Below are 17834 nucleotides of genomic sequence, written 5' to 3'. Positions count from 1 at the left end.
CTCCAAAAGGCATCAAATTACAGATTAGACATTCTTATAATATGTCAACAAAAGTTAGATTTTATTTCCATCATTTACACTTTCAAAATAACAGAAAACAAAAAAATGGCGTCTGCAAAAGTTTGGGCCCCCTGCAGAATTTATAGCATGCACTGCCCCCTTTGCCAAGCTGCCAGTGTCATGGATTGTTCTCAATCATCGTCTGGGAAGACCAAGTGATGTCAATCTCAAAGGTTTTAAATGCCCAGACTCATCTGACCTTGCTCCAACAATCAGCACCATGGGTTCTTCTAAGCAGTTGTCTAGAAAACTGAAACTGAAAATAGTTGACGCTCACAAAGCTGGAGAAGGCTATGAGAAGATAGCAAAGTGTTTTCAGATGTCAATATCCTCTGTTCGGAATGTAATTAAGAAATGGCAGTCATCAGGAACAGTGGACGTTAAAGCAAGATCTGGAAGACCAAGAAAACACACAGAACAGCTCGCAGGATTGTGAGAAAAACAATTCAAAACCCACATTTGACTGCACGATCCCTCCAGAAAGATCTGGCAGACACTGGAGTTGTGGTACACTATTCCACTATAAAGAGATACTTGTACAAATATGGTCTTCATGGAAGAGTCATCAGAAGAAAACCTCTTCTACGTTCTCACCACAAAAATCATCGTTTGAACTTTGCAAATGAACATATAGACAAGCCTGATGTATTTTGGAAACAAGTTCTGTGGACCGATGAGGTTAAAATTGAATTTTTTGGCCGGAATGAGCAAAGGTACGTTTGGAGAAGAAGGGGCACAGAATTTAATGAAAAGAACCTCTGTCCAACTTTTAAGCATGGGGTTGGATCAATCATGCTTTGGGGTTGTGTTGCAGCCAGTGGCACAGGGAACATCTCACGAGTAGAAGGAAAAATGGATTCAATAAAATTTCAGCAAATTTTGGATGGTGACTTGATGCCATCTGTGAAAAAGCTGAAGTTAAAGAGAGGATGGCTTCTACAAATGGATAATGATCCTAAACACACCTCGAAATCCATGGGGGATTACATCAAGAGGCGTAAACTGAAGGTTTTGCCATGGCCTTCACAATCTCCTGACCTCAACATAATTGAAAATCTATGGATAGACCTTAAAAGAGCAGTGCGTGACAGACAGCCAAGAAATCTCAAAGAACTGGAAGACTTTTGTAAGGAAGAATGGGCAAAGATACCTCAAACAAGAATTGAAAGACTCTTGGCTGGCTACAAAAAGCGTTTACAAGCTGTGATACTTGCCAAAGGGGGCAGTGCATGCTATAAATTCTGCAGGGGGCCCAAACTTTTGCAGATGCCATTTTTTTGTTTTCTGTTATTTTGAAAGTGTAAATGATGGAAATAAAATCTAACTTTTGTTGACTTATTATAAGAATGTCTAATCTGTAATTTGATGCCTTATGGAGATTTTTCCATCTTTCCTTGGCTTCTTTATGCACATTAATGCAAATTTTTAGCTGGGGTGCCCAAACTTTCGATCCCCACTGTATAAGGTGGAAAGGAGTCCTGAAGGCTGTAAAGGGGGCTTAGGATCCCAAAACATCCTAAAAGGCACATTACTCACCATTATCTGGTGAGTGCGGCTGATGTTGGTTTTTCACTGGTGGATGGTGGAAGCACAATTTAGTTGGGATATTTGGTTTTTCACAATTTATTGGGGAGAAAGGACTTTCTCATATTTATTTGGACACTTTAATATGAATGGAGTATTTTTTGGGGGATACTTTAATTATTATTTAATATTTTTAATGATTTCTACACCGTATGATATTTAAGTTATTCATTAAGTCAGGGTGTTGATTTGCGCTGTTTTATTGTTTTTCATTTTTGGTTTAAGTTACCTGTGCGCAGCAGCAATTTACAACCTGGGTGTATTTTTGGAGGGTGTTCATGTGCGCTGGGGTTTGTTGTATATTTAGGTATATATTTAGCACCAACATTTTACGCAGTACTTTACATATTGTACAGTTGCATCAGTCCCTGTCTTCAAAGAGCTTAGAATGCAAGGCCCCTGGCCCGTATATATAATAGGGTCAGTTTAGACAGGAGCCAGTTAAAGTGGAGTTTTGGCCACTTTTCCAAAAAAAACTAAAAGTCAGCAGCTACAAATACTGTAGCTGCTGACTTTTAATATTAGGGTGCTTACCTGTCCATGCATCCAGCAGTGTTCTCACCCCGAGCTTATTCTTCAGTCGGCTGTCAGGTGTTGGCATCGCCATCTTGACTAAGGGAAACCGGCAGTGAAGCCTTGCTTTTCCGCCACTTTCCTACTGCACCTGCGTAAAGCGCTGTGCTTTGTGAATGGGCCACAGTCCCCTGGCACCTTGGCAGTGTCCCAGAGGGCTGGGGGGGGGGGCGAACATATGGCTCAGTTCCCTGAGATCAACTGAGCCAGAAGTGGGAGCGGGTACCTGTCAAAATCAGGTACCCCCAAAAAAACAAAGAAGAAAATAGGCTGCACACCTAAAAAGGCTAACCTCAAAAAATGTTTATTGAACAACAAGCACAATGTAAAACATCGGAGATACAGCGTACATACCCAACATCACTGAGACACCTGACCCCTAAAATGGAAGGAGACTCTCCATGTGGGACATAGATGGATGGAATAATGTCCATAGGGTCTACACTACCCTGATGGAATAATCCCCCATAAACCAAAATCGCCCACCCCCCACCTACCCAACCAATCCCAACAACCCACCCACCAACCCCCTGAAATCCCCATGATGCACCCCCAGTTAATAAACTCACCCGCCCTATCACACCCCTCCCTAAAGGAGAGAGAGGAGCTGAGGCTGACACCTCCAAAAGGTGCCAAATGTGGCAGCGGAGGGGGAGGAGGCAGAAAAGTGGAGCTTCCACTTTTGGGAACCCTCAACATTCATAAAATAAACACCCCCCAGTTATACTGATTCCTCTCCCCACCCCAACTTTTCCTCCACAAATACCTACCTGATCTGTACACCCCTCTTGCCCCTCTCATTTTTCTCTTCTTCCTGCTCCTCCTCTAAATAAATAAGTAAACTATTTGTTAAAATTCTTACCCCAGCACTTGCAGTTGACAACTTTCAGTTCTGTTGGCTTCTTTTCTCTCTGAGCTGCTTCCCTGAACTTCCAGCCTTCACAAGAAACAATAACAGTGTACAGTGCAGTCTCCAGTCAGTCTGTTAGGGGAGGAGGAGCGGGTGGGGCAAGGGAATGGCTTGGTATCCAAGGCTATGGGGCTGTGTGTTTCTATTGATGCAAACAGTATAGGCAGACACAGCTCTAGTCCCTTCAGGGGTGGCTCCATAGGACACAGCAAGGGAAAGAAGCCACCCTGAAACAGGAAACCTAGAAACCTTACATTTGAACATGGGCAAGGATGATGGAGGGTTTATTATCATTTCAACCTACCGGCAAGTCTTTGGAGTGTGGGAGGAAACCAGAGTACTCAGAGAAAACAACAGTTACCTTCTTCATTGCTCCCCTGAACCACAGATGGGTATTCTCAGACGGACCTCCTTCTTGAAGACCCTCATCTGGAATTAGCAGTAATTAGGACCATCTGACCCCAAAAAAAAGAGCAAAATATTAACTACTGTATCTTCCCAACTCCCTACAACACTTCTTTGGGTAGGCATAGGGAATTCAATCCTACATTTAGAAAGTTTCACCTCCATCCATAGAGGGAGCTCTTAAAAATTTGTAAAGATCTGGATGGAGTAACCCTGCCTTTGTACCACACACTTTGGTTATGAACAGATTACTTGGCCAATATAGTTTCTAAGGATAATGAATCTCAGGGTAGCCACCACATACTACATATGGCATAATGGCACTGTCACACGCAGTACATTCAGCATACATAATCCACTGTCAGAGGCACTCACAGGTCTTTAGACAGAAGCTAGTGCAAATCAGCAATGTATATTATACAGTCATGGCCGAAATTGTTGGCACCCTTGATATTTTTCCTGAAAATCAAGTATTTCACACAAAAAAGGTATTGCATTAACACATGTTTTGCTATACACATGTTTATTCCCTTTGTATGTATTGGAACAAATATAAAACAGAGGCAGAAAAGCAAATATGACATAATGTCACACAAAACCCCAAAAATGGGCTGGACAAAAGTATTGGCACCCTTAACTTAATATTTGGTTGCACACCCTTTGGAAAACATAACTGAAATCAGTCGCTTCCTATAACCATCAATAAGCTTCTGACACCTCTCACCCGGAATTTTGGACCACTCTTCCTTTGCAAACAGCTCCAGGTCTCTCTTATTGGAAGGACACCTTTTCCCAACAGCAATTTTAAGATCTCTCCACAGGTGTTCAATGGGATTTAGATCTGGGCTCATTGCTGGCCACTTCAGAACTCTCCAGCGCTTCTTTGCCATCCATTTCTGAGTGCTTTTTGACGTATGTTTGGGGTCATTGTCCTGCTGGAAGACCCAGGATCTTGGACGCAAACCCAGCTTTCTGACACTGGGCCCTACAGTGCGACCCAAAATCCTTTGGTAATCCTCAGATTTCATGATGCCTTGCACACAGTCAAGGCACCCAGTGCCAGAGGCAGCAAAACAACCCCAAAACATCATTGAACCTCCACCATATTTTACCGTAGGTACTGTGTTTTGTTCTTTGTAGGCCTCATTCCGTTTTCGGTAAACAGTAGAATGATGTGCTTTACCGAAAAGCTCTATCTTGGTCTCATCTGTCCACAAGACGTTTTCCCAGAAGGCTTTTGGCTTACTCAAGTACATTTTGGCAAACTGTAGTCTTGCTTTTTTATGTCTCTGTGTCAGCAGTGGGGTCCTCCTGGGTCTCCTGCCATAGCGTTTCATTTCATTTAAATGTCGACGGATAGTTCGCGCTGACACTGATGCTCCCTGAGCCTGCAGGACAGCTTGAATGTCTTTGGAACATGTTTGGGGCTGCTTATCCACCATCCGGACTATTCTGCGTTGCAATCTTTCATCAATTTTCCTCATCCGTCCACGACCAGGGAGATTAGCTACAGTGCCATGGGTTGCAAACTTCTTGATAATGTTGCGCACTGTGGACAAAGGCAAATCTAGTTCTCTGGAGATGGACTTGTAACCTTGAGATTGTTGATATTTTGCCACAATTTTGGTTCTCAGGTCCTCAGACAGTTCTCGTCTCCTCTTTCTGTTGTCCATGCTTAGTGTGGCACAGACAGACACACAATGCAAAGGTTAAGTGAACGTCTCTCCTTTTTATCTGCTTTCAGGTGTGATTTCTATATTGCCCACACCTGTTACTTGCCCCAGGTGAGTTTACAGGAGCATCACATGCTTGTAACATTCTTATTTATCCGCAGTTGTGAAAGGGTGCCAATACTTTTGTCCAGCCCATTTTTGGAGGTTTGTGTGACATTATGTCGAATTTGCTTTCTTTCCTCCCTTTTTTTGTTTTGTCCCAATACACACAAAGGGAATAAACATGTGTATAGCAAAACATGTGTTAATGCAATACGTTTCGTGAGAAATACATGATTTCCTGGAGAAATATCAAGGGTGCCAACAATTTCGGCCATGACTGTATCATCATTTTGACTGCAAGCTGGCCACCTTTCTCTTGAAAGAGGTGGCTGGCACGTCATCAAATCATTGACCTGACCACTGCCTGTATTACGAAGCCATGTGTAGCACAACCAAATGGTAGTTAATGAACACGTTCCTATGCTAAGGGCCTATATAAATGAATTGCAGAGTGGTTAGTTGAAACCTAAGGTTCATATTCCAGTTCATTCTCCATGGCCTACTAGGCCTTTGTCAGGGGTCTAACATGTTACGTCACAACTATGTTGTAGGGGCCCCACTCCTGTGGTTCCAGGTCGAGGGTTGCACCAAATGTCTGGCTTAAATATATGGGGGATATGGGCTTCCTACTGGGTGGTCCAGACAGGGGACCGGTTACCACCACTGGGCTGACTGGCCCATTCTTACCCTACCATCACTAGTCCCCCAACCAAGCCAGTTTGTACACTTGATTCTTGTTTGCCAGATCTGGTCCACCACTAACACCAGTTGAATAACAAGAGTCAAGTCACTTCATGGTTCTTTTAAATTTGGTTTGTCCTGTTCAATGCTATCCCACCTTTAGGGTGGCCCCTTACAGCTTCCTGGCAGACTCATCAAAGGCAAAGGAACAAATGGCACTTCCCCAAAGGGCAAAGTCTAGCAGAAGGTCACTCTACATTCTTGGTTAGGTGTACACTCTGGAAATCCCATGAAGGCCTAAAGGCTTTCTCTCAACACATCTAACATTTCTTTCCCACTGACTGCCTGGTCTCCATGTCTCACTCCCCACTATATCTACAACTAGGAAGAAAGTGGAGACCCCTAGAGAGAAAATGTTTGACTGCACCACTGGGTCACCACCCAGCATAGGCAGCAAAAGGGTCCTACACATCTAACACCTCCTGCCCTGATCGTTGACATGTGTTACAAATCTGCCTAATACTTCCAGACCTGACTGCTACCTGTGTTACCAGTCTGCCTGATGCCTCCTGCCTTGACTGCTGCCTGTGTTACCAGTCTGCCTGATGCCTCCTGCCTTGACTGCTGCCTGTGTTACCAGTCTGCCTGATGCCTCCTGCCTTGACTGCTGCCAGTTTTACCAATCTGCCCAAAGCCTCCTGCCCTGATCGCTGCCTGTGTTACCAGTCTGTATAATGCCTCCTGCCCTGATTGCTGCCTATGTTACCAGTCTGCTTGATGCCTCCTTCCTTAACAGCTGCCTGTTTTACCAGTCTGCCCAAAGCCTCCTGCCTTGATTGCTGCCTGTATTACCAGTCTGTCTGATGCCTCCTGCCCTGATTTCTGCCTGTGTTACCAGTCTGCTTGATGCCTCCTGCCTTGAATGCTGCCGGGTGTTACCTGTCTGCCTGTTGTCTCCAGCATTGATTGCTGCCTGTGTTACCAGTCTGTCTGATGCCTCCTGCCTTGATTGCTGCCTATGTTACCAGTCTGTCTGATGCCTCCTGCCTTGATTGCTGCCTATGTTACCAGTCAAGCTGATGCCTCCTGCCCTGACTGCTACCTTTGATACCAGTCTGCTTGATGCCTCCTGCCTTAGCCTATGTTACCAGCCTGCCTGATGCCCATCTGCCTTTATTACAAATCTGCCTAACATGTTCTGCATTGACCAATACCTCAATCACTTCCTGTGCAATGAATCTGCCTAGCCCCTTCTGCCCTGACCACTGCTTTTGTTAGGACTCGATTGTCTAACTTACATTTCCTACTGCTGGTGGTTATGGGGTATAATTAAGTGCCCACAATCTAAAATTTCCACAATAATAAAAATCCCTTACTGCCTTTTAGCAGTTCCATAGACTTTTCTATTCAGAGATATTACCCACTGCTTTCGTTCTTTGGGAATGAAAAGTTTTTTGCTTGTATATTTTATGAACCAGTGACAATTTCAAGGATGAAGCTTCCAAGAAGGAATTTTCAAACCATGAAACTGTCCCTGGAGATCAGTGACAGCTGGAAACCCTGTGACAGAAAGACAGGTGCCCTTTAAGAATATAATATTTCCATGGCATTGCCTGATATTGCTCGGCATCATGTATACATATTGATGTATGACGGACAGGCACATAATAAGCAGTCTCCCCATAAAGCAGTATTTCTGTCTCATAAGTTATGACGGGGTCTAAGTGGTAAAGGGAAGAGCGGAATACATTCCAATAAAGCAACTGAAAGATAAATACGGAAATGGAAGCAGAAAGCAAAATGCGAAGACTGATATGAACTGGGAGAGGGGAGAGCAGCGGTGAGTCACAGGAGATGATCGCTCAGGGACATTGCTGGATGGGAATATAATACATTGAGAGGCTGCAGCAATTATTTACTTTTTGTCCATTTTGAGTTCTGTTCTGAGTAAACACAATCCACACACCACCGCAAATCACAATTCCTCTCTTCTCCATAAAACAGACCTTCTTCCCAATCAGATGCAAAATTCTCTAAAATTTGTCATAAATAGGGAATAAAACTAAACTTAGGAAGCAAAAAAGAAAACATGTACATGGATTTGGAGACCACCATTGCTAAATAAACATTCTTGAGCTTTAGTCAGTGAATTTGTCTAGGTTTGCCTTTGGAGGAGCCCTTGAAATAACTCAAGGAATCCCTACTAGATCTACATCTCATTGTACATTAGTGTAATGGTCAGTGGGAAGAATGCCCCATACATTGGTAATCAGTAGGCAGAATGGCCCCTTCATTGGTGGTCATTGGAAGAACGCTCCTTACATTGGCGGTCAGTGAGAAGAATGTCCTTTAAATTGGTGGTCATTGGGGGGAGTGCTTGTTATATTGGTGGTCATTTGGAAGAATGCCGATTACATTGATGATCAGGGGGAAGAATGACCCTTACATTGATGGTAAGGGGGGAGAATGCTCCTTACATTGATGGTCAGGGGATAGAATGCTCCTTACATTGGTGATCAGTTGGAAGAATGCTCCTTACATTGGTGATTAGTTGGAAGAATGTATCTTAGATTGGTGGTCAGTGGGAAAAATGCCCCTTACATTGGTGGTCAGTGGGAAGAATGCCTCTTACATTGGTGATCAGTGGGAAGAATGTCCCTTACATTGGAGGTCAGTGGGAAGAATGTCCCTTACATTGGAGGTCAGTGGGAAGAATGTCCCTTACATTGGTGGTCAGTGGGAAGAATGTCCCTAACATTGGTGGTCAGTGGGAAGAATGCTCCTTACATTGGGGGTCAGTGGGAAGAATGTCCCTTACATTGGTGATCAGTGGGAAGAATGCTCCTTACATTGGTGATCAGTGGGAAAAATGCCCCTTACATTGGTGGTCAGTGGGAAGAATGATCCTTACATTGGTGGTCAATGGAAAGAATGTCCCTTACATTGGTGGTCAGTGAGAAGAACGTCCCTTACATTGGTCTTCTGAGAAGAATATCCCTTAGATTGGTGGCTGGTGGGAGAAATGTTCTTTCATTGGTGGTCAGTGGGAAGAATGCTCCTTACATTGGTGGTTAGTGGGAAGCATGTCCCTTACATTGGTGGTTAGTGAGGTCCATTGAATGGACTGCCAGTGCTCTACAACGGATGAAAAACCTGTACCACAACGCTCAGTATTTGTAATGTGTATTTGTAATGTGATACGTTGTGTTGCATTGCCTTGTGCCCTATGGAATGTTTTATCATCCTTATGTGGATTACCTCAGTACGCAAGTGTGAATGGTCCCTTGATAGCTTTTAGGTATTATGGGGCCCACAGGGATTGCTCTTCTTAAGCAAAAAACATGATGGTTTGGCTTGGTTGGGTGTCACTGTGTGGTGAAGAAGATACAGCAAACATTGTTGGCGCTGCTCAGGATGGGTTGGGAGTAACAAAAAAAAAAAACCAGGCCATTATTTCAAAAATGCCAGGTTCACTGTTGATTATAGTCATGGGGCAGCTGACACTACATGAAATGCAATTGGTTGCTTTTGACACCTAACCTTTGTACACCATGGCTGATGTCTGTGAGGCCTCATTAAATAATCCAGAAAACCAGCCGTAGATCTAGATGCACAGAGTTCGTATCATCTGGCGACGCCAGGAACTGGTCCAGACACAGGACTGTATATTGTCTGGCGATGATACAGATAACAGGTGTTAGTTTGACGCAACACGGTCAGCCTGCCAAGTCTCAAAGGTCTTATTTCCACAATGTAAATTTGTTTCCACAGAAAAAAAGGCAAAATTCCATTAATAAAGTCATTGGTGCTGAGTTTGGTCTCTGATTGGATGAAATATAAGCCCCTCTTGCAGATACAGACTGTACATCTGAAGGCACTCCGGGGGGCTAATTAGTCTCTCTCTTTCTCTCTGCCATTTCGCACTGCTCAGATAGCTCTTGGAGACATTATATAAGCACTGAACTCTCCGGCTCGTCTCTCTTCACTCGCTCATTTGTGCTTAAAGATTTCATCTCGCCATCCTGCCGAGCTGTCTCTCATTATATGGCAGCAATGTGCCTCAGGTAGGGCAAAGGCAGCTGAGGTAGAGGAAAAAAACAAACTCCCTTTCCAGTTCTGGAATGATGAACTGTACACATATGTACATTTTAGGTGTTAGGTGGTAGGATGAAGTTAAATTGTCCCTCTACTCTGGTGGGGAGGGGGTAAGGGATTTCCCTACAAAAAATAGCTCACGCTAAAGCATCAAAAATACTGGAATGCCAGGCTGGGGAGGGATCAGGAGAAGATGGCTTCAGATCTCAGCCACGTGGGGAGCTGGAGCCAGCTGTCCTTCGTGAAGCTGGGTGGATCCCAACAATATGGTTGGGATCCTTCCAGAACCTGGAATGGTGTGACGTCAGCTGACAGCGGACTGTAGCTTGCTGTCAGCTGATTCTTTGTCACAGGAGTGCACAAGTATGTGTGCTTCTGTGACCTGCAAGAGAAGTATGACCAAAAAAGCTTTGGCCAAGCTTCTCCTTTAAGTGGACAGAAACATCCAAAACTCCCAGGTCAGAGGAACACAGGCAAAAAATTTTGGTGCAGAACATCATAGCTTGAGGTCCCTAGAAGATCTATGGAGTAAGCAAATATTTTAAAAAAACTGCATACATACAATATATATAGGGAGATAGAGAAAGAGGGAGAGACTATCATGAGTCACTTGAGTCATAGTGAAATCAAAAAAGCTGGCAGGTGTAGGCCAGGATCCAGGCAGAAGGTGTCAAGTAGGTAAAGTCCAGGATCCAGACAGAAGTTTGAGGAAGGTGGTAGGAAGGCATAGGCTAGGATCCAGGCAGAAAGTTGTAGAAGGTGGCAAATAGACATAGTCCAGGATCCAGGCAGAAGGTTGTAGAAGGCGGCAGGCAGACACAGTCCAGGATCTATGAAAAAGATGGCAGGCAGGTAAAGTCCAGGATCCAGACAGAAGGTTGGGAAAGCTGTAAGAAGACGTAGTTCAGGATCCAGACAGAAGGTCAGGGAAAGTGCTAGGCAGGCAAAGTCCAAGATCCAGACAGAAGTGTGGGGAAGCTGGTAGGCAGACATAGTCCAGGTTCCAAAGAGAAGGTCAGGGAAGGTGGTAGGCAGTCATAGTCCAGGTTTCAGACAGAAGGTCAGGGAAAGTGACAGATAGGCATAGTCCAGGATCTAGGCAGAAGGTAAGGGAAGGTAGCAGGCTGGCATAGTCTTGGATTCAGACACAAGATTGCAGAAGGTGGGAGGCAGACAGTCCAGGATCCAGGCACAGTTTGAGTAAGGTATTCTGCAGGCATAATCCAGGATTCATAAATAATGTTTGGGGAAAACGGAAGGCAGACATAGTAGTTCATGATCAAGGCAGTTGATTAGGGATGGTGGCAGGCAAAGATTGTTCTGGATCTAGGTAGAAAGTTGGGGAAGGTGGCAGGCAGGCATAGTCCTGGATCCAGGTAGATATTTGGGGAAGGTGGCAGGCAGGCATAGTCCTGGATCCAGGTAGATATTTGGGGAAGGTGGCAGGCAGGCATAGTCCTGGATCCAGGTAGATATTTGGGGAAGGTGGCAGGCAGGCATAGTCCAGGATTCAGGCAGAAAGTCAGCAAAGGTGGCAGGCAGGCATACAGTTGCAAGAAAAAGTATGTGAACCCCTTGGGATTACGTGGAGTTTTGCATGAATTGGGCATAAAATGTGCTCTGAATGTCATCTAACAAACAAGAGATCCCTGTGCTCAAATCCATACATCTAGTGCATGCATTTATCCATCAGGTGCTAAAGGGGTGTAACCACATTAACTCTAGAAATTCTGAAGGACCCTCTGCACACTGGTATATACCCTTTCAAGCAAACTATGCAATAAATAGGGATATTTAGTATATACCAGTGTGCAGAGGGTCCTTCAGAATTTCTAGAGTTAATGTGGTTACACCCCTTTAGCACCTGATGGATAAATGCAAGCACTAGCTGTTGGGATTTGAGCACAGGGATCTCTTGTTTGTTGTATTGTTGGGTCAGTAGCCAGACCTGAACCTTGTAGCTCTCCCCATTGTGTCTTTTCCCCTATGCTAGCATTGTGTCCACAGTAGCACTTGCGTAGGCAGGGCAGAGTAGGACTGGCCATAGAGGGATTACTTTGACGCAGCTGGCCAGCTTAAGCATGTATTGCAATATGTGTGAACTAAATATCCCTATTTATTGCATAGTTTGCTTGAAAGGGTATATACCAGTGTGCAGAGGGTCCTTCAGAATTTCTGAACGTCTTCTAAGTCACAACAATAGAAGAACACAGTCTGCTGAACATAATACTACACAAACATTAGATGTTGCCATGGTTTAATTGCACATAACATGTAAACATTCACAGTGCAGGGAGGAAAACGTATGTGAGGCCCTAGCTTAATGACTTCTCCCAGAGCTAATTGGAGCCAGGAGTGCGCCAACCTTGACTCCAATCAGTGTGATGATATTGGATGTGTTGCTGACAGCTGTCCTGCCCTTACTTGCAACTGTAGTGCAGGATTCAGGCAGAAAGTCAAGGAAGTTGACAAGCAGAAATAATCCAAGATTCATGCAAAAAGTGGGGGAAGGTGGCAAGTAGGCATAGTCCTTGATCCAGACAAAAAATAGAGTAAGGCTGCAGGCAGGTGTAGTCTGATGTCCAGGCAGAGGGTTGGGGCCAGTGGCAAATATACAATAACCAATATTTAAGATGACTTTCATGTTCATATGCCAGATAACACCATCCGCACTGGCCAGAGCACAGAGGAGGCGTGGGTACCTGCTGATAAAGGACAGGTTCACTTTAGAATAAAAATCCCCTCTAGAACCATAATCTAGTCTAAGATAACCTCCCACCCCTCCTCCACACACTCAAACTCAGGAGTCTTCTAATAACCTTCTGCAGTGTTTTCAGCCTTGTTTCAGAAATCTTGTCTGACAAAGCTCATGGCTGTGCAATAACTTTCCATAGATTTGAATGGGCCATTGGAGTATATTGGAAACCAGTACCATTCATTCTTAACCTATCACAATTGACCAAATCAAGATTTCTTTGCAATTGATGAACACAAGTTAATAAACATGGTTGTATGTTGTTTAGTGAATGATCGCTACATAACAAATGCGGATAAGCAGAGTGATGTCGATGAAATTGATTTTGCTGCAAACTATCCATTAATGGTCTGCAAAATTCCATTGAGGCAAAAACGAATTCTTACTCTTAGTTTAAAATGCCCTCTTTTTTCCTTTAGTTAGTGATTATGTTTTCTATTTTTGTGGGGAAATCTCCAGATTAGATCGTTTTTTCTTCATGCAGTGCTTATCGTATTATTGTTATTTTTGTTTTGTTTTTTGTATTTTTGTTTTATCTTGTTTTTAGCATATTTAATATTATAATTTTGAATGTTTTATATTTTTATAGAAAATAAAAACATAAAATGATGAAGCTAATAAGGGGCTGTTATTTTATATATAAGTGAAAGTTTCCAGTTGCTCCTATGTTGTGGATTGCTCCTAAGTCCTACCTAGTAGACAACTCTTTTGGCTGGCCAGGTGCAAACACTGAGCATACACTAGTAATATGATGAGGTTGTATTGCACTGGTGACAGTCTGTTAAAACAAATGTGGAAAAAATGTTTTATTTAATTTCTTTTACCCTGAAAACCCTCCTCTTCAGGGAAGCCTACCCCAACCTCACCTAACACCCGACCTCACCTAACAACTAACCTCCTCCACTCCTCCCGCCTCTCCATTCCCCATAGCCATCTCCTCCTGTGCCACCTTCCCCTCTCTCCTAGATTGTAAGTTCGAAAGAGCAGGGCCCTCAAACCCCTCGTGTACTGTATTTTTACTGTCTTGTCTCATGTACTGTCCCCCTTGCTACTGTACAGCGCTGAGCATACCCTTTGGCGCTATATAAATACTGTATAATAATAATAATTTCTTCATTTTCCAAAAAATTGTGCCAAAAAAATTGCAACTTCAGAAACCTCGCAATGCCTCTTACTAAATACCTCAGACTGTCTATTTTCCAAAAAGGGGTCATTTGGGGGGTATTTGTACTGTCCTGGCAATTTTGGGCAACACAGTACATTCACACATTTCTTCAATGACCAGTGTAGGGGTGCTGTTTTTATTTTTGGAGAACTTGGATAGAATTGAGGGAATTAGGTGGGATACTCCAAAAAAAATTAACTATGTACAGTTGAGGACTTTAGGTAAAGTCCAAGCTTGAAACAAACAATAGACTTCAGCTTTAAGGCAGCAGCAGCAGCAGTAGAAAACTAGAGCAGAGTACTTTTAGATAGGAGATTAAGTGGTCCAGCCAGTATCCCCTTTGGCAAGACATGCAGCTGACTCCGTAGCACCAGAGAGATTATAGCAGCACAAAGTCTCTACAGGTCCTTTCAGAGGTGTCTGTACTCACAAGATCCTATCACGTACCTGGTGATGGAGGCCAATGGAGAGAGGGCTTCCCTTGTGGCTAAGTTCCAGACTCCCCTGAGAGTGGGCCAGCGGGAATCAGGCCCAAAGTTGCACAGGTCGCCTGTAGGAGTGCTGGTTGGTGGTCCACTCAGAAGCACAGCTGATGTACGGATATAGGTCTGCAGACAGGTGGCGCATGTGCGAGGTATGCAAGCCCTTCCGGGATTTAGAGATTTACTGGATAGCCGGTTCAAGCCGAGGTCAGGTACCAGGTGAGAATCAGAGCAGACGTAGTCAGATGGGATAGCCAAGGTCATACACAGAGGAGCGAGAGAGAGAGAGTATCTGTAAGCCAAGCCGAGGTCAGATCAGGGGTTAAGCAGAGTAGACAGGTCCAAGAGCAAGCCGAGTCGGTATCAGGAAATCACAATAAAACAGGAAACAAGAACAAGGCACAGGGAGCTAGAGATCCTCCAGCAATTTGAGGAAGTGATGAGCCTCCTTATAAAGGCCGCCTGACACCAAACTGAGGCTAATATGTGCTTCTGTGGCCATGCAGGGTACTGGCAGAAATGGCAGATCTTCCAGAACTTCTGCCGTGGACAAGACCCTGACAGGCCCTTTCAGAGGTGTCTTTACTCACAAGGGCCAGGTACAGCTGGTTGCCTTCCTCCATGATTCCAGACCAGATCTTCAGTAGACGGCTCCTCAGTAAGATCTAGTAGGTCTCAGCATTCAGGGCCTCAGATCGCCTACCTGAGGCCTACAGCAGTAGAAACAGCAGTATTGCCTGAGAGAGCAGCATGCCCCCTCCAGGCGGGACCAATCATATACAGGAAAAGACCCAGAACTTAGTGTGCTCACAGAATATATATAGCCTTCCAGCATGCTTGGGATAGGCCAGGGCTGTATCAATATCCATGCTGCCATCTGCATAGATCTACATCTATTATCCAGAAGTTTTTCAAGCTTTCTGGATGCAGAGGGAGCTGTCAGGCTGGCAGCAGCTGACCATACTAAACAGACCTACTGCATTGATTACAGTGTGCAAGTTATGCTTTTACCTAAAAAAAATTACAACCACACTGACTAAAGTGTGACAACTATATTTACCTATCAAAATGCAATCTAAATCTCTCTATCTAAACCTAGCACCTATCTAGGAGGGTGCTACATTTTTATAGCAAAAATATTTTTTTAAAAACTCATTGGTGATCAAATACCACAGAAAGAAAGCTCTATTTGTGTGAAAAAAAATGATATTAATTTTATTGGCATGCAGTGTCGCACGACTGCACAATTGCCAGTTAAAGTAGCACAGTGCTGAATAGCAAAAAAAAACTACACTCAGGTCCTTTGAAACCTGAGTATTTTTTGTTAAAAGGAAAAAAACGTTTTGAAGGTCAAGTGATTAAAAAACATTGTTATTTCTCTTTCCTTACTGACTCCAATGCAATTTGCCAAAAAAAGCTACATTTTGCAGAAATCTCACAATATTTACAATTTTTCCCATCCCTTGTGATAAGGTAAATGCTATACCAGCCTTTCAAAATCTTAAAGAAGAATCTTAAAAATAAATTTCACGTTTCAGGGAACCCCTGCTAAGAGTCCATTGGAGTCATTGTGAAAATGCCCTTAGCATTGGTGTTCAGCGGGAAGAATGCCCCTTACTGTGATCTTCAGAATGCTATCCTTATAGTGAGCTGTAATACTTCTTCAGACACTGACCTTGGGCAAGAATGCAGGAAAGTTAGGCCTACCTGTTTGGGTCATTGAATCTAGGTATTTAAAAGGAGAATGGTTCCAGAGTCCACAATGACCTCCATCAGTTAAAGTTTATGTAAAGGGTAAGGTAAGTGAGTGCAAACAGACAGGGTGAGCAGCTAACATACAGGGTAATCCTCAGTACCTTAAACGTGAGCATTGAGTGAGTATGGGCATTGTATGTAAATCCTCAGCAACAGGACATCATGGTCTGGTCAGCAGCATGAGCAGCATCTGGTCACATCAGGACATCAGGGTCTGGTCAGCAGCGTGAGCAGTATCTGGTCACCATAGCGGGCATTCAGGGATGGTGGTGCACATCTTTTTAGGGGTCCTCTCAGACTCACCCGTAGGTCCAACGTTGTCCCAGCATCCAATGGTTCCTTATTCCAGATCACCACCTTGCCTAGTCAGCAGAAGAAGCTTTGCAAGGTGGTGATCTGGAATAAGGAACCATTGGATGCTGGGACAACGTTGGACCTACGGGTGAGTCTGAGAGGACCCCTAAAAAGGTGTGCACCACCATCCCTGAATGCCCGCTATGGTGACCAGATACTGCTCACGCTGCTGACCAGACCCTGATGTCCTGATGTGACCAGATGCTGCTCATGCTGCTAACCAGACCATGATGTCCTGTTGCTGAGGATTTACATACAATGCCCATATTGTATGTATTTGTGGTAAGCGCATAACAGCACTATTTTTTCCATTCTATTGAGTTGGATCTGGAACGTCACAGGATCGTATCCATCTGCCCTCCAGATACACCATATGAACAATTTATGTCCAATATTATTGTTACTATATACGGTGACACTCTGTTTGTTATTTATTTTCTAGCGCTACATACCCCATTTTATTTATTTCAAGTTAAAGTTTATGGTAGAGTCATTTTCAGCCCAGGTTCCATTAAACTCTAAGGTTCTTGCAGAGGTTGCTAGGGTTTCCTTGAGCTGTGGCTAACTTACCTTCCATCTGATAGTGCCTGCATAGTTTCCAGTCCAATGGCTGTGCTACACCACAAACTTTAACTAGTGGAGGTCATTATGAACTCTGGAACATTTTAAATACTTAGAGTCAATGACCCAAACAGGTAGGCCTGACGTTCCTGCACTCTTGTCCTAGGTCAGTGTCTGAGGAAGTATCATAGCCAGTAGGTCACCATTACAGCCAACTAACAAGCATTTTTCTTAGAAATTTCTACATTGTAAGCGTTTATTTCTTCCTTGACAACTTCACTTTAAATCAGATATTCTTGCACCACTTGCCGATACAATTTTTGCAGTATTTGTAATAAAATGTCCACATTTCATAAATCCAGTTGCTCTATTTACAGCTTTGACCAGAGGTTTCCAAATCCACAAACTCTCTGGTACAGGTTGCTGGAGATATTAGCAAAGCATAATGGAATAAGGAAAAAAAGGCATATTAATTAGGATGGCAAGGAGCAACAATTTACATCTCCTGAAGAGGGCTAAGTGAATTTTCTTAACTGTGAACCGTTCGCTTCATCCACTTTACTGCAACACGATACGGAAGAGAGTTTAACAGATCGCCTGGGGGTAAGATAAAATAAGAAGAAGATGTAAGGTCATGGCGGATGGAGAGTGGAGGAGGATAGAAGAAGCCCCGGGATAG

This window comes from Staurois parvus, unplaced genomic scaffold, assembly GCF_062004578.1.
Source record: "Staurois parvus isolate SC_StPar_1 unplaced genomic scaffold, SC_StPar_1.0 ptg001281l, whole genome shotgun sequence".
In the NCBI taxonomy this organism is placed as follows: Eukaryota; Metazoa; Chordata; class Amphibia; order Anura; family Ranidae; genus Staurois; species Staurois parvus.
This window is presented reverse-complemented; position numbering follows the sequence as displayed.